This window comes from Sorex fumeus, unplaced genomic scaffold (genome assembly GCF_029834395.1).
Source record: "Sorex fumeus unplaced genomic scaffold, SorFum_2.1 ptg000043l, whole genome shotgun sequence".
Classification (NCBI taxonomy): domain Eukaryota; kingdom Metazoa; phylum Chordata; class Mammalia; order Eulipotyphla; family Soricidae; genus Sorex; species Sorex fumeus.
In genome coordinates this window covers 41921582-41938022 of record NW_026606100.1, presented here as the reverse complement: position 1 = coordinate 41938022, position 16441 = coordinate 41921582, and the positions used below count along the sequence as shown (strand labels likewise).

At 42.4% G+C, this 16441-nt stretch overlaps 1 protein-coding gene and 1 non-coding gene across 5 annotated transcripts in view; both read right to left on the bottom strand.

The window, feature by feature from the left end:
- The window catches only part of VTI1A (vesicle transport through interaction with t-SNAREs 1A), a 405243-nt gene that overhangs the window by 103551 nt on the left and 285251 nt on the right, over window positions 1-16441 (bottom strand). The gene's annotated exons all lie outside the window — the stretch shown is intronic.
- On the bottom strand, window positions 6442-6544 carry LOC130030016 (U6 spliceosomal RNA). Its single transcript, XR_008793447.1, has one exon. It is a non-coding gene; the product is annotated as a U6 spliceosomal RNA (small nuclear RNA).

Below are 16441 nucleotides of genomic sequence, written 5' to 3'. Positions count from 1 at the left end.
TGTAGGATAAAAGGCCCTCCCGTTGATCGTCGATTTGCTCGAGCGGGCCCAGTAACGTCTCCATTGGAGACTTTGTTGTTACTGTGTCTGGCATATTGAATACTCTCGGTAGCTTGCCGGGCTCTCCGAGAGGGGCGGAGGAATCGAACTCGGGTCGGCCATGTTGGCCGCCTGTAAGGCGAACGCCCTACCCGCTGTGCTATCGCTCCAGCCACAAATTGTAGGATACATGAATTATATTTCAATAATGCTGTTTAAATACTGAATGTTTTAAGTTTGATTATGATCCACATTAGCATTAAATTATGAGGATGAAGGATCAATTTAAGCTTGAATGCAAAGAACATGTGTGTAGAACATTATTCTACATGAATAATTGCTTTATATATTCAATCCTTTAAACCTATTTTTGCACTTGGATCAGTTTTCAAGGAGGAGTTGAAATTTAAGGAAATAAAACTGAACATACAAGGCTGTAATAGCACACAAAATATATTTCTTTTATTTTACTACCGAGGATTCACTCAGCAGTGTAAAATGCCATTTAAAAAAAGAATGACAAAGTTTGAATGAGAAAATGTATTTCATCGTGGAAGATAAAAGTCTTTCCTTTTCTACAGTGAATACAGGTAATTTCAGAAGAAGCAGCTCCTAATTATTCACTGTTGAAAAGCTAAAAAAAGGTTCATATTGAAAACAGTGACCTCCAGTTTGCTCTGTGAATGAAAGCAGACACAAATTCTCATTTTCCTAGAATCCTGGTTGATAACTGAGTTGGGGAAGGCATGCTTTTCTTCATTACAGTGCAGTGGACTGTTCATTTAAATAACAATAACCTGCATAAAAGTCACAAAAGCATTATCTGGCAATTCCACTGTGTTGAAATGCATTATTAGTGCTAACAATGCCAAATAGAGTAAATAAATGACTGCCTTCTTATTTTCAGCATTATTCCTGATTACTTAGCATTATGAAAGAGTAGCATTATTATTAGAGGTATATGCAACATCTTGGTCAACACTATTTACTTGGATAAGCTTGAACTGGAAGGGATTTTAAAAATAGAGCTGTAATTCTTCCCAAGGTTCTCCACGAGGGGGGAAAAAAACCCTTCCAATCCTGGATTTATGTATGATATATTTTTTAACAGAAAGTATTTGAAGGATTCAACTTCTATTCAGTATGTATAAAAACCAGAATTAGAGCCCTCATTAAAGATTGCACCCTTTGCCATAGTACTTATTAAAAAGATGCAATATTCATAGCAATCCTTAACTTCACATCAGAAGATTTTCTACCAAGAACATGTGAATACTTTAGCTATTAAAGTACCTCAAGCTCAAAATCTGGGCCGACCTTTTCACTTGTCTTTTCCTTTTTCACTCCACAAAACTCAAGCTCATACTCCACACAGGACCAGCCTCCTTAGAAGAGCATCATACATCCGCTAAATGTATGCAAGTCAGAGAAGAAACTGGAAGTCTTGGACACTTAAGCCTCTAGTTTTCTGTGGTTAGATTAAAAAGGGGGACTCTCAGTGAAGGGTCTGAGCAATGTTTGCCTGTAAAAGGTGCCTGATGAGTGTTTACTATTGCTCCCGCTGTGTGTGTGTGTGTGTGTGTGGGGGGGGGGGTTGGACACCCCAAGTGAATGGTTCTCCTGCGGATAATGAAAGTTGTCTGCTTTGTGTGTGTGATGTGTGCACTATAAAGCAAGACACTAGATCCTGTTTCTCGCCCACCACTTCATTGTGAGTCCCCATTGGAAAGCAACGTCATGGGACCCTGAGCCCAAACGCCCAGCCATGCTCCTCCTCAATTCTTGATCCATGGGGCTTTGGGAGATAATGACTGTTGTTCTCAGCCACTGTTTTGGGTTATTCGTTATACAGATAACTGGAAGAGAGGAAATGTGGAGAAATAGTAAAATATGTAAAAGGCAAGCATCACTTGAAGCTAAATCTTTTTTTAAAAAAAATTTAGTCACCGTGAAATTACAAAATGACACCTGATTAGGTTTCAGGCATACAATGTCTCAACGCCAATTCCTTCACCAGTGCCCACTTCCCTCCACCAATTTCTCTTCCCACTCCCCTCCCCATCTGCCTCCCACTCTGCCTCTACAAGGGTTTTATTTATTTATTTATTTATTTATTTATTATTTTAGGTTTTTGGTTCATACCTACTGATGCTCAAAGGTTACTTCTGGTTCTGCATTCAGAAATTACCCCTGGCGAGCTCATATAGGATCCCAGGGATCAAACCCGAGTTGGGTGCGTCCAAGGTGCCCTACTTGCCATATTGGGTGGGCGCCCTACTTGGTTGGGTGCCCTACTTGCTGTATTATCACTCTGGCCCCAAGGGGCGCTTTTTAAATACATGTTTTGTGCTGTGGTTTCTGGTCCTGTTGTTGATAGGGTTTCATACCTGACACTTGGCCACCTTTCAGCACCGCCTCCTCCTCCCAGTTAGCTGAACCCTTCCCTCTACCAAGCCATGGCCCCCTCCCTGTCCTACTTCCAAGCTCCCCCCAGCCCCCAGGGCATGTTTCCCACTAAACACCAGTTCTCATGTTCTTTGTTTCCATCATCTTAGAGTATTTGTTATCCCCCCATTATGTTTCCTATACCCTGAATATGAGAGACATCATTCTGTGTCGATCTCTCCCTCTGACTTACTCCACTCAGCATGACATGCTCCAGGTCCCTCCATGTTGCCGCTAAGTCTTTCAAACCATAATCTTCAGACATACACTGAGAGGAATGGAGAAAGACCCCAGTAGAACCTCAACTCAGAGCTCAGAATGCACTGATAGGGGCCAGGTCTTCTGGGTGGAAGCTCAGAGTTCTCCAGGCAGAATTGCTGAGGACAGTGGGGGGCAGGAGCCCCACCATGAAGCTGCACTTATGGGGCAGGCACAGTCCCTACACAACTACATGATGGCTTGGGGCAGTTCTGGCAGTGTGATAAGATGCTCACGAGGTCACTCGACGTGGCTGAGATACGCCCCTCAAAGTCTCCCACTGGCTGCTGTTCTTCTCCTCCCTTTCCTTTTAGTAAAACAGAGTGAACCAGGGACTGGGTAAACAACTTGAAGGGCAGGAGTGCATGCCTGGCATGCATTAAGCCTCAGCACTGCATGCCTCCCTCCCACTGTGCAGCGCTCAACCAGATGAGCCCCTAGTGGTCCCCATGTGTCTCCAGGAGAGTCCTGGGGGCGTTCAGCACTGCTTCTCTGAGTCAAGCATTGAATTGTCTAGTTCAGTTGGCCCTGTATTACCAGCAGTGGCTTCCAGGTTCCCTACATTGGAGCCCTCCTCTGCCAAATAAACAAACAAAAAATACCACCACCACATGAAGCAGTTCCTCGTTCCCGAGTACAAGATATTAGACTGTGATTAGAGTATGATTGCTTCCATGTCACTGTTTTCTCTTCTCTGGCCAACTTACACGCTTCAAAATTCAGACCAGGTTCTCCCCAACTCCAGGAGGCTACTCAACTAAGTCCTCCTTCTGCACATACAGTGATAGGTTCTATTCGAATCTAACAGTGAAATTCATGTCGCTCTAGAGCACGTATGTGGAGCCAGGTATAAGTGATGGAGTTATAAATGATTCTATGTGTGTCTTTACTACCCAAGGCCTACCTTGTCACTATCACGGATGTTGTGCAAATCAGCATGTAAAGACAAGTTGCCTTCCAAGGCTGAATTTGGCCCATATTCTTCCCCAATGTTTACTGGAAATCTCTCTCCAATCATTGACCTCCTGAGAGAATCCTTCATCAGAACCTCTTTCCTGACACTTTTCCTCACCTTGAACCCTCATCCTTTATACCTTCCCACTGCAGTCCATCTCTGCTGGCTTAGACCAGACTCACACACACACTCCTACTAGACTTCCGGTCCAGGCTGTCTGCTCCAGGGAGGGAGGCTCTGTCACCCCCACCCTGTGAGGGGAGGACAGCCCTTCTTGGGCCAGAGACAGGTCAGGGAAAGCAGCATGTCCTCCCCCTGTCAGCACTTACAAAGTTGGCAGTGATGCCGAGAGCGCTTCCACAGGGTCAGCGGCTCTGCCTCCAGCAAGCCTGCCAACTCGCCAGTCTGAGATGCATTCAACAGGTGAGGGCAAGATGAGCTTGGCTGCTTTAAGGATAACCTGCCAAGGTCCTCAGACGCGTGCTGTGCCCTTGAAGGGGGTCATCCTCAGGAGCAGTTGCTTTTCATCCACCCAGCAGGTGTGGATCATCAAATAAATATCCTAATGTCTTTCAGCCAGGAATAAATATCTGGCAGGGAACAGGAAGGACACAGGCTCACTGCGCGAGGTGAAGAGCTGAGAAGTCTTCTCCCCTTTCATGGGGGGGGAGACACAAAATGATGGTTAATAAGAAGCTTCCTTCCCTGCTATCCAGTGCCCTCCTGTCCACGGGGCTGCTCTATTCCCCCAGCTAAGAAGCTTCCAAGAGAAAAGGATCTTAATAACTTCATTTCATTCCCAAAAGGTTTAACAAACAGGATCCCTCAAACCTTGTACCACAAAGACATTTCGGGGAGGGGGGAGTGCCCATAAAACTTTGATGTCAGAAACAATCACCGTAGTAGGCAGATGTAGCTTACTTGGCAGTATCTCTGCCCGCGCAGGATTATCCCAATTTCTCACTTTTTGGGGTGGAGTTTGACCCACACAGCTGTGTTCAGGGTTTACTCCTGGCTTTGTGCTCAGAGGTCACTCCTGGTGGTGCCTGGGGGACTATATACAGTGATGAGAACTTGAATCAGAGTTGGCTATGCACAAGGCAAGTGCCTTAACTCCTGTTCTATCCTCTGCTCCCTTTCTCTTTTTCTTTAGAAAAATTTCTTTAAAATTGAATCACAGTGAGATACAAAGTTACAAAGCTGTACTTGATCAAGTTTCCCGGGTTTCAGTCATACAATATTCCAACACTGGCACCTTCACCAGTGTACATTTCCACCACCAATGTCCCCAGTTTCCCTCCTACCACCACCCCTCACCTCCATCCCCTGCCCCTGCAGTAGGCATTTCTCTCTCTCTCTTTCTCTCTCTCTCTCTCTGTTTCTCTCTCTCTCCACCCAATCTGGGCACTATGGTTTGTAATATAGGTATTGTCTCTGTCCCCTTTTACACTTAAATTTCCTTCCTTCCTTCCTTCCTTCCTTCCTTCCTTCCTTCCTTCCTTCCTTCCATCCTTCCTTCCATCATCAATACAATTCTCATATTTTTGCCGGGTGCATTATGGTTTGTAATATAGGTATTGTCTCTATCTCCTTTTACACTTAAACTAACTTTCTTTCTTTCTTTCTTTCTTTCTTTCTTTCTTTCTTTCTACTAGTCATCAATACAATTCCCATATTTTTGCCAGGTAATTCAGGAGATGTTAAAATTCAGTAATTTGTGGGTTTTCATGTCTGTAAAATTAGAATTTAACAGCACAGAACATTTTGTTCTCAAACAGTCTCAAGCCTTACTACCATTACATGCCAAATTCCCAAGTATCGCTGGATCCAAATACTAAAAAAACAGCGATAAGGAAACATAAGCATGTTGCTTAGCCCTGACTACGAAAGTATGCGTACACCTTAAAAGAAAGAATACTTGGACTCAGATGTGGTTTTGGTTTTAATTTTATGCATATTACTTATGACTCTCAATGCCAAAGGTAATTCCAAAAGCACCATGAACACAAGGCTCGTCAGGTGACACTGGAAAGCTTAACTCGTAATTATTTCAAGATGAATTGCGCAGCCACCACAATTTTCTACTTACATGAAGGTTCTCTAATATAATGGTGGGTTGGATTGAATCAGAGTTTTCTGATTTCCTAGTGTTCTCCAGATGTCCAGATACCATTTTCCCGACTGCTGCACCTGACCATTCCCTGAGCCAGCCTTTACTAAACTGTTTTCTTCTGTCGACTTGAAATTGACTTTTTACAGGAAAATAGAAAGCTTAAGGCATCTCATATCAAGCAATATCAGTAAAATGTTGAAATATTTAAGTATGCTCTCTTGTGAAAATAACTGGGTTAATGGAGAAGCTGTTCATGCTGAGAAGAGGTGTGACAAATGGTGGGTTGGTCATTTCATTTGAGAAATGCTTATCAAGTTTACTATGTACAAGGTTCTCTTGCACTACTGTAGCAAAACAAACAAAGTTCCTTTTCTAAAGGATCTAACATTATTATCTTTTTTTTCTTTGCATTTTGGTCACATTCGGTGATGTACAGGGGTTCCTACTGGCTCATGCACTCATGAATTACTCCTGGCAGTGCTCGGGGGACCATATGGGATACTGGGAATCGAACCCAGGTCAGCTGCATGCAAGGCAAACACCCTACCCACTGTGTTATTGCTCCATAATTATCATTATTCATAATCAGCTCCAGCCCTAACATCATCATCATCATCATCATCATTGTTGTTGTTCTATGGAACGCTTTACAAATTTGCGTGTCATCCTTGCACAGGGGCCGTGCTAATCTTCTCTGTATTGTTCCAATTTTAGTATATGTGCTGCCGAAGCGATGGGGAGGGATCACGTTTCTGGAATCCTATGAGCTAGAAAGAGTTACTGGCAGATTCAGGACACCAGATGATAAGCAGCTGGGGAGAGGAAGAAGGATGGAAGGAAAGGGATGGATGTCCAAAGCCATGAAGAGCGCTAAAGACCACTGGTCATTTTGTCTATGGTCTTGGGCTAGCAATCCTCATGGACTAACAGGAAATGATGCCCTGGCCCCTACACACAGGTTATTCAGAAACACTGCAGCATTTATTTTCCATTTGGGTGAAAGTAGGAGAATTGGTAAAGAGGCTCCTCAAATATCTTATTCATAATCACTGTAGCACTGTCCTCCCATTGTTCACTGGTTTGCTGGAGCAGGCACCAGTAACGTCTCCATTGTGAGACTTGTTGTTACTGTTTTTGGCATATCGAATATGCCATGGGGAGCTTGCCACGCTCTTCCATACGGGCGGGATACTCTCGGTAGCTTGCCGGGCTCTCTGAGAGGGGTGGAGGAATCAAACCCGAGTTGGACCCGAGTTGGCCACACGCAAGGCAAATGCCTTACCCACTGTGCTATCGCTCCATAATTATGATTATTCATAATCAGATTCTTAGAAAGCAATACTGATTGTATGAATAAAACCTATTGATAGAGGTATCCTCTGATTTTTAAACAGATGCTTTCCTTTGACCACGCAGTTAGGTTTCTTGGAGGCAGCCTGCAGGATGAGAAATGAGCAAGCATCACATTTCAAGCCAGAAGCATGGAGCTCTGAAGGCTGACAGACTGGAATAGCCACAACCCTGGGCTGAGGCTGGGAAAATTGTCTGCCTTTGGAGCAAATCACTAAACTTTGCTAAGCCTCAGTTTTCTCATCTGTAAAAGAAGATAATTATGCCTCCCTTACGGGTTCGCTCCCAGGGTTAAATGGAACGAAATGAGATAATGATTGTATAGCACTTAGCATTTAAGTGCTCTTAAAATAAATGGCAATTAAGATGACAACAGTAATCATGCCGATAATGATGATTAAAAAATCGTATGCAAGGTTCTTTACTTCTGAAACTGAGAAGGAAAACCCTGGCTTATAGGTCCCTAAGATCACTTACAGCTTTTTAAGCCAGTACCCATACTCAATGGGGCTGCCAAGGGCTGGTGTTGGACAAAGACCTATGGAGGAAGAGGCAGGTACGTGCATCCCCGGCCCCATAGCTGATGCTGCTCAGTGACGCTGTGACGCTGGGAACAGGCCCCACCCCGAATACCCACTTAGACAAGTGGATTATTCGGATTATTCAGTGCTATGTTCAGTGAAGGGACTCTGGGCTCATGAGAAACTTTCACCACTCACTTACCTGCCTACAACTATACAAGTTGTGAGTCTTACTCACTATTAGGATTTTTAAAATTCAGAAAGACACCTTCCTATTGAAGAGCCATAGGGACATGGCAGGACAGACAACTAACCCCAGAGCATCTGGCCTTTGTCACTTGAGTCCTGGTCCTCTCTTCTTGAAGCCCAGGGCCCTTATCCTACGTTAGTCCAGGGCAGAATCTACATTCATGCAGACAGTCCATATGTATGCCATTAAGTTCATTTTTTTTTCTCTCACTAATCTTTCTGATGTTTATTTGGCTGATCCGGTGGCCCAGGGAGAATCCAGAGGAGTAGGGAGAAACATACTTTCTGCTCCTATGTTAGCCATCTAAAAGCTTCTGAAAGGCCTGGGCAGAGAGAGCATTTCAGATATTCTAGGGAGCTGTGGGACATGGAAATGGTAAGGGGTGACCCTTAGGGTTGAATTCCCATAGCAGGAACAGGAGAAAGGAAGTCAGTGAAACAGGTTCCTCACATCTGGGGTTGGTTTTATAGGCCTCTGAAGCTTTTGCACAATTGGCTTTTGTGTCATTTTACTTTCCCTTTTTATTTATTTTGTTAATTAATCTTTCCCTTTTAAATTTTTTTTGCTGGCTGTACTCAGGCCTTACTCTTGATTCTGTGCTCAGGGATCATTTCTGGCAGTGCTCAGGGTCCATACGCAGTACTAGGGAACAAACCAGGGCCCCGGGAAAGGCAAGCACCTTGACCCTTATACTATCTCTTTGGCTCTGACATCACTCAATTTTAAAGGTCCTCAACATCTACCAACTGAATTTAAACAGAGAGAGAACAAATCCTGACACCTGAGCCCATTGAAGCTGCCTATAGTAGTGATCAAACTCCCTTCGACCTCCACGAGTCTCTGTTCTCAACATATGTGAGTGTTCAATGTGCATTTGGGGAGGTAGAGCAGAAAGTAAGTGGTGAGTCCAAGGCCTGGGGGCCACTGCCAGACTGGCTCTCTGTCACGCACTGTGTCCCATGCAGCCTTCATAGGCTTTCATCCCCCCTCACCATTTATTTTCTGTTTTGGGATTATATAGGTAGTTGGGCTTATGTATTGATTTATATTATGTGGCTGGATTATATAATTTAGTCCATCAATGGTTATTGAGTCTTATGTGACTCTGGCAGAGAAACCATACGAAGATGACCATTTCCATCCTGCAGTTTTCTGCAAGTTGGATGGAACTAGAGGGCATCACATTAATAAGTGAAATGAGTCATAGAGAGAAGGACAAAGGCCAGAGGACCACACGCATCTGTGTTACATAGAGAGGAACAAAAGGGACTAGATAGTATCAGATGATGATAAACACAGGCCCTGTGCAGCAAATGCTTAATTATTATATACTTATGGACCCTAAGTTGCATAAAAATTTCTAGGGGGAAAATGGGTGGCAAGCGAAGAAAATTTAGGAGGCGTTGGCTGGAAGAAATGATTAAGCAAATTATGGAAATTCCACTTCCCTGAGACCCTAAGTGTCCAGTTGGAGGATGAAAATCAAATGAGGAGGACAAGGAAGAACAAGGACTAAAGCAGACAAACCAAGGGTGGGAGAGACAGTACAACGGGTGAGGCCTGAGTTCAACCCATGGCACTACATATGGTCCCTGTAACCCCTCCAGGAGTGACTCCTGAACACAGAGGCAAGATTAAACCCTGAGCACAGCCAGGTATGGGGGGAATAAAATTAACCTCCCAAACAGGCAACCACCAAGAGGTCACTGGATGGTAGGAAGGAAGAGTAGGGGGGTGTCTGCGTTGTGGGTTCCCTTTAATAGATTCATTTTCTGTGGGAGCTCTAGAGGACTGTGGACTGTCTTGTTCTGGGAGGTCTGGGAGAAACAGACTATGTTGCAGGAAACCAGTTTCTGACGGTCCTCACTTTGTTGGCATCTTCCCCATCTTGTTCCCCAGAGGATGCAAGATGGTGGTGGACAGAAGCATCCTGCCCATGGACATGGTCAGAATGGGGTCTGGGGCTGTTTTTCCCTTTACGTGTGATATTTGGAGCAAGCGTGAAGTTCACTGAGCCTGGAGATGGTGCCTGTGGCAGTGACTTACTGGCAAGAATTTACTGAACAAATGTCAGAGGTGATTGTAAGTAGGAGTTGGAATGCCTTTCATACAATAAGCCGAACAGAATGCTGAACACTACTATAGGGCATGAAATGTTACCGACACTGACATACCTTGAGAACAGAAAATTTTTCCTCACAGTAAGCAAAGCCTGATTCAAAAAAAACCCAGTACATTTGTTAAACTGAAAATCCTCGAAATCACTCCATAGTAAGGGCTTTTTTTACACAATCTAATGATTTGGGATTTCATCAAATTAGTGTTACTAGATATGCCTTATAATTAGGAAAAATGTTTGAAAAGTTTTTAAAAATGAGACTATTCATTAACGCATAGATTTTTCCCCCACAGATTGGAAGCCTGAATTTAAATGAAGCCCAAAAATATAACTAGGTGCGCTCAAAGCGAGAAGAACTGCTTGTGAGCCTTTAAATGGAATGCAGCAGTTTAAAATGCTATTACTACTCAGATTCTCCTGAACATTAAAACTGCCCATTAAATGAAAATCTAATAATTGGCCTTACTGAATTGTGACATTCTGTAACCTGTTCAGAAATGCAGAAAATTGTGGAAGAAAAGTTCTTTTGAGGCAGAATTTGATTTGCAATGTAATAATATCCCAAAAGCCAAGGTCCTCATGCTCATATACACAAAAGAACAATAATGCAAACCCACTAATAGAGCTGAGGGAGATTCTGGGAGTCAGAGCTAAGCTCTCTGACTCTAGACTCTCCAGAGTAAATTACTAATGTGGGGAAAATGTAACCAGTAGTAGCTCAGGCTTACAGAGCATTGGTAGAATACATGCATTGCATGCATGAGGTCCTTGGATTTGATCCCTTCCCAACAGATACCTATCTCTTATTACCCCAGTGAAGACATATCTGTTGAAGAGTGTTAGGGGCACTAAGTTGGATGATCGTTGTACATCAGCCCTTTCTCTATGCCAATCCAGGTTTCCCACTTTGTCTTTTTTCCTGATTTATTTGCCAGTAAAGTTATCAGACAATACCAGGGAACCGGTTACTGGGAAGAAATGGAAATGCTGAAAGGAAATGAAGACAGAGAATTATCTAGAATCTAAAAGAAGGAAGGTGAGTGAAACAAGGGAGAAGTTAGCAGGAGAAAGGTGGTGAGATCAGGTACATGATGAGGCCCCTATCTCTTACCTCAGCTAATCCCTAAAAATACCACCTTAGGAAATCTGGGGGCCAGCAAGCTCATGGTTTAGAAAGCAACTGACAGCGTTGGGGGCAGCCCAAAGTTTCTCACTGGATTTCTACCCATAAATCAAGACTTATTCTTTGTATTCCTATGGAGGATACTGTGTAAGCATTTTAAATATCTCTCTTCAAGAGAACAACTGATGTCAATGGGAAGTGCTCACTGCTAATAGGACTGCTAGAAAAATGAACCTAAATACAACCTGAGTCTTGCATGAATATAATGAGTAGCATTTATTAATATATCTGGTCTCAGTGTTAATTTCTTAAGGGTGAAATATTTTAAATAAACCTCATCACGCAAAAGTTTAAATTCTTATTTGGAATATTCATTGACATTTTCCTGCCCCCAAACCGACACAACACTTCAGTTAGTAAACCGAATACATTCATCTTGTTGAAGATGTAGCTGTCCTGGCATAAAATATCAGAGATTTTTATTTTTACCGCCTTTAGGAAAATGTCTTCCATGGAAAGAATGCAGAGGCCAATATTTGAAAAAGAAAACAAAACAACCAACAAAAACCAAAACTACAATTCATTAACATAAACATCCCTAAACTTAGGCTAATTATCATTGCAGTAACTTGCTTACACAGACCTGTTGCCCTATATATCCAAACAAGCCCATATATTCAACAAACCTATACAAACACTTATTCTATATACACCCCTGGATTTACTCTGGTTTGCATGTGTGAGTTTACAGATTACAGATTTTACAGTCCTGGGGCCACTTCGACAAGAGTGAACCAATGACTTTTCATTGTAACTTCTTAGATGTTATCAGTATAGGACTGCCTATCAGAAAATATAGAGAAAGCGTCCTTCTTTGGGGTGAAGAATGTTATTAACCTCTTACTTACATAAACGTTGCGAGGAATGGGTTGAGTATACTTAATAAAAGCAATGAGGGCTATAGGTATTAATTTTAGTTTGGTGCTTTACAACAGAAAATAGAAAACATTTTTGAAAAGGCAGCACCTGGCATAAGAACACTGATGAGAAGCTGACACGGGTCTTGGATTGGTGTCAAAATACTGAATGCCTGGGGCGGGAGTGATAGTAGGGCGTTTGCCTTGTATGTGGCCAACCAGGTTCAATCCCTGGCATCTCAGATGGTTCCCTGAGCACAGTCAGGAGTAATTCCTTAAGTGCAGAGTCAAGAATAACCCTGAGCATCTCTGAGTGTGACTCAACCCTGCATCTCTGGGTGTGATTCAACAAGCACTCCCTCCAAAAAAAGTTAATATATATGTGTGTGTGTGTGTGTGTGTATCTATATCTATATCTATCTATCTATCTATCTATCTATCTATCTAATCTAATGACTAAACCCCAACTATCAATAACTTAGTAAATCACAGTTCTTTAAATACAAATAAAATAAAAATCTGAGAGAGAGAATGACAAATAGATGGTCTCATTTTTCTGTGACAGGTGAGTTCAGGTGGAGTCTACATTCTTTATATGCAAATACATCATTTTCTTTTATTTATATGGTGACAGCAAAGAGTTTAAGGGCTTTTAAATCTTGGGTATACAATGAGACCTAGAGCAATAACACAGCAGATAGAGTGTTTGCCTTGCATGCAGATGACCCGGATTTGATTCCCAACATTCTATATGGTCCCCTGAGCACCGCCAGTAGTAATTCCTGAGTGCATGAGCCAGGAGTAACCCCTGCGCATTGCCGGGTGTAACCCAAAAATCAAAAAAAAAAAGATGTGTAGTGTGTAGAAGAAGGTGGGAGAATGCCTATGAAGGCATTCATAGGTATACAATGAGATTTTAACTTCAGTTTCTAAAGCTTCAAAATATTTAACAGTAAACATGAAATTAATGCTTTTGAAATGCTCAAGTTCAATTCTGTCTTTTTGCTTTTGGTCCACATCCACCTGTGCTCACGGGATATTTCTGGTTCTGTGGTCTGGGGGACCATATGTAGTGTCAGGAATAAAACCTGGCTTGGCTGCATGCAAGGCAAGTGTCACATTCACTGTTATTATTTCTCCAGCTCAAGTTCAATTTTTTGTTGGCTTATTTTTGGGTGACACCTGGCGATGCTCAGGTGTTACTCCTGGTTCTGCACCCAGGAATCACTCCTGGCGGTGCTCAGGGCACCACATGGGATGCTGGGGATTGAACCCAGGTTGGCTGTGATGAAGGCAGGAGCCCTACCTGCTAGACTATCCAGCCTTTCAAATTCAATTTTTTAAGACTATGAATAATTCAACAAGTCTACAGTTTTTGTAGGCTAAAACTATGGGAAAACTTTAATTAAAAACAAACACTCTGAAACTGAATCTATTATTCATCATTTCTTAATGTTTGGGGACCACCCGTGGCAGTGCTCAGGGGCTATTCCTGGAGTGATGCATGATGGTGCTCAAGGGATCCACATGCAGTGCTGTGGATGAAACTGGGGGTCAGCTGCATGCACGCCTTACCTCCTGCACTATCTCTCCACCTCCCCCACCCCCCACCTGGCTACCACCAAGCGTATTTTAAGCAAATTCAAACAACCTGATGTCACTCACCTTCTTTGCCTGAAGAACGTGGTACCTTCTGGAAGAACCTCATGCTCAGACAGAGCAGTGGGTCATTAGCGGAAGCCCATATTTCTTTCGTGTGCATCAGCAGCACGCAGAGATAGCTCAGAGCAAGATGGCCACACGGAACCAGGTCTGAGAAGCCTGGCTCACTGCAGCAGATACTCAAACTTAGAACTCAAATCCTTTCTCTAGGTCTCATTTGTGGGCAGGTAGTAACTGTGTCTGCTAGTCTGTAAGGCAAACTATTGATCCCCAAGTAGGGAAGACTTCCTAGGAGCACTCCATCATCTGAAACAGGCATCAATGGTGTAGGCACAACTGTTATCTAATTAGCACACATTGATTAATTTAACCCCATGTAACCACTGTACTCTGCTCCTGCTAATTTTGGTTTTGAAGTCAAATGAAATAAAGTAGCTGAAGAGTAATTAAATGTGTCCAGTCTCTTTATCTTGATGGCTATGACGACCAGGTAGCCCCCTACTGCTGAGGTGTTCTGAGAAGACATTAGAAAGGCTTTGAAATATCTCAAAGGCACCTTCTCAGGAAGTGGTGACTCCACATAAAAAAATCCTAATATGAATGGGCCCATTAGCAGCACTTTTTCTAATGAGGCATGTGAGGAAGGAGTATAATTTGTGGTTATTGGCTAAGAAAGTGATGATGGGGCTGGAGCGATAGCACAGCGGGTAGGGCATTTGCCTTGCATGCAGCCAACATGGCCAACACAGGTTCGATTCCCAGCATCCCATATGGTCCCCTGAGCACCGCCAGGAGTGATTCCTGAGTGCATGAGCCAGGAGTAACCCCTGAGCATCGCCGGGTGTGACCCAAAAAGCAAAAAAAAAAAAAAAAAAAAAAAGAAAGTGATGATGTCCTACTAAAAAGATAGTCACAGGAAAATGCTGTATTATATCTGGGATAGCCTGCCTAACACATGAAGCAGAATACAGAAATTGAGGCATACATGCAAATAAGCTGTGGTTTTGAGAATTAAATGAAAAAACTATGATGAGAAAACTTTTTTCCCAGACAATTACAGAAACGATGACTCCTCCTCCTCCACTTCCTTCTTCTCCTTCTCTTACTCTCCCGCTGTAACCTTTAAGTATGTGAGCAAAATAGTAAGGTTCCTCAAAAACACTTTATTTACACGGAGTAGGAGACAACATTGTCAGAACATCCATTATACCAAAAGCAATATACACATTTCATACAACCTCAATCGAAATTCCAATGACATTTAAGAAGGAAATAAAACAAAAATACTAAGGTTTCATTGTAAACCCTTGTTTATAATCATATATAACCTTCAATAGTGATAGTAATCTCAAAATTAGGATGGGAAAAAGAAAGTCAACCCATGACCTGAACTATATCCAAAAGTCATGGTAATTTAAACTGTATGGTACTAGAATAAAAACAGACACAGATTCAGTGATATAATTTAAAGCCCAGACATAAATCCACCTATTGTACAGACTTAATTTATTACAAAGGAGCTAAGACCACAGAATATATCAAGAAGAAACTCTTTAATAAATTGGGAAGGATCAGAGAGATAACTCAAAGTAAATGCTTGTATGTAGGAACCCTGGGTTCTCCCAAACACTGCCAGTAGTAGCTCGCCAAGCACCGCCTGTTGTGGTTATATACAATAAAATAAACTGGAAAAACATGAAATAAAAGCAGGCTACGCTCTAATGTCATATACTAAAATACATTTTTAAAGGATTAGTGGGCCAGAGAGATAGTACAGTGGGTAGGGGGCTTGCCTTATGCACAGGTGACGCGGGTTCAATCTCCAATGTCCTATATGGTCCCCAGATACTACCATGATTAGTTCATGAGTTCAAAGCCAGAAGTAAGCCGCAAGCATACAAACAAACGAACACACAAACAAACAAGGATTAATAATTTTGAACTAAGACCCAAGCCATAAAGTACATAGAAGATAATGTAGTATGTGTCAGTATGGACTTTTGGGGGTATGTGAATCCAACAATGAGTAAAATGAAAGCAAAGGTAAATGACTAGGGCTACATTAAATTGAAAAGCTTTTGTACAGTAGAAGAGAGTATGAAAAGAATGAAGAGACTGCATACTGAAGGGGGGAGATATTTGCATATCACACATCTGACACAAAGTCAATATTCATAGTATATAAGGAATGCCTACAATTTAACAATAACAACAAAACTAGCAATGAGTGGGAGTCTAGTTCCTGTATCGTGGTGCCACGCAGGGTAAGATGAAACTCTGAGCTCTGTCTGACAGCCCAACTGGTGTATACTGCTGCCACCAGGCAGCATCCAAGAACGCCTCCCTGGGTTTCCCAAAGGGCTTTGTAAGATGCTCTGATAAATCTCGTTCTGCTTAAATTAGCCAGATCATTCTATCTTCCTAAATTTAAGAATCCTAACCAAAAGAACATCTAAAAATGACCTCAATTATCTCATTACCTCTTATGAGGTATCTTTGATATCATGTCAGGTGGTGTCCCTACTGAATCTAGCATTATTTTTAATCATTCAGTTGATATTGAATAAGTATTAGTTAAATCTCATCACTACAGCAGCAGACATGTGCTGGGCTCACTTGAATACCATCCAGCTACTTTCTAGACAGTGAGACGCATCTAATATAAATAAAGAAGAAAAAAAACTCAATA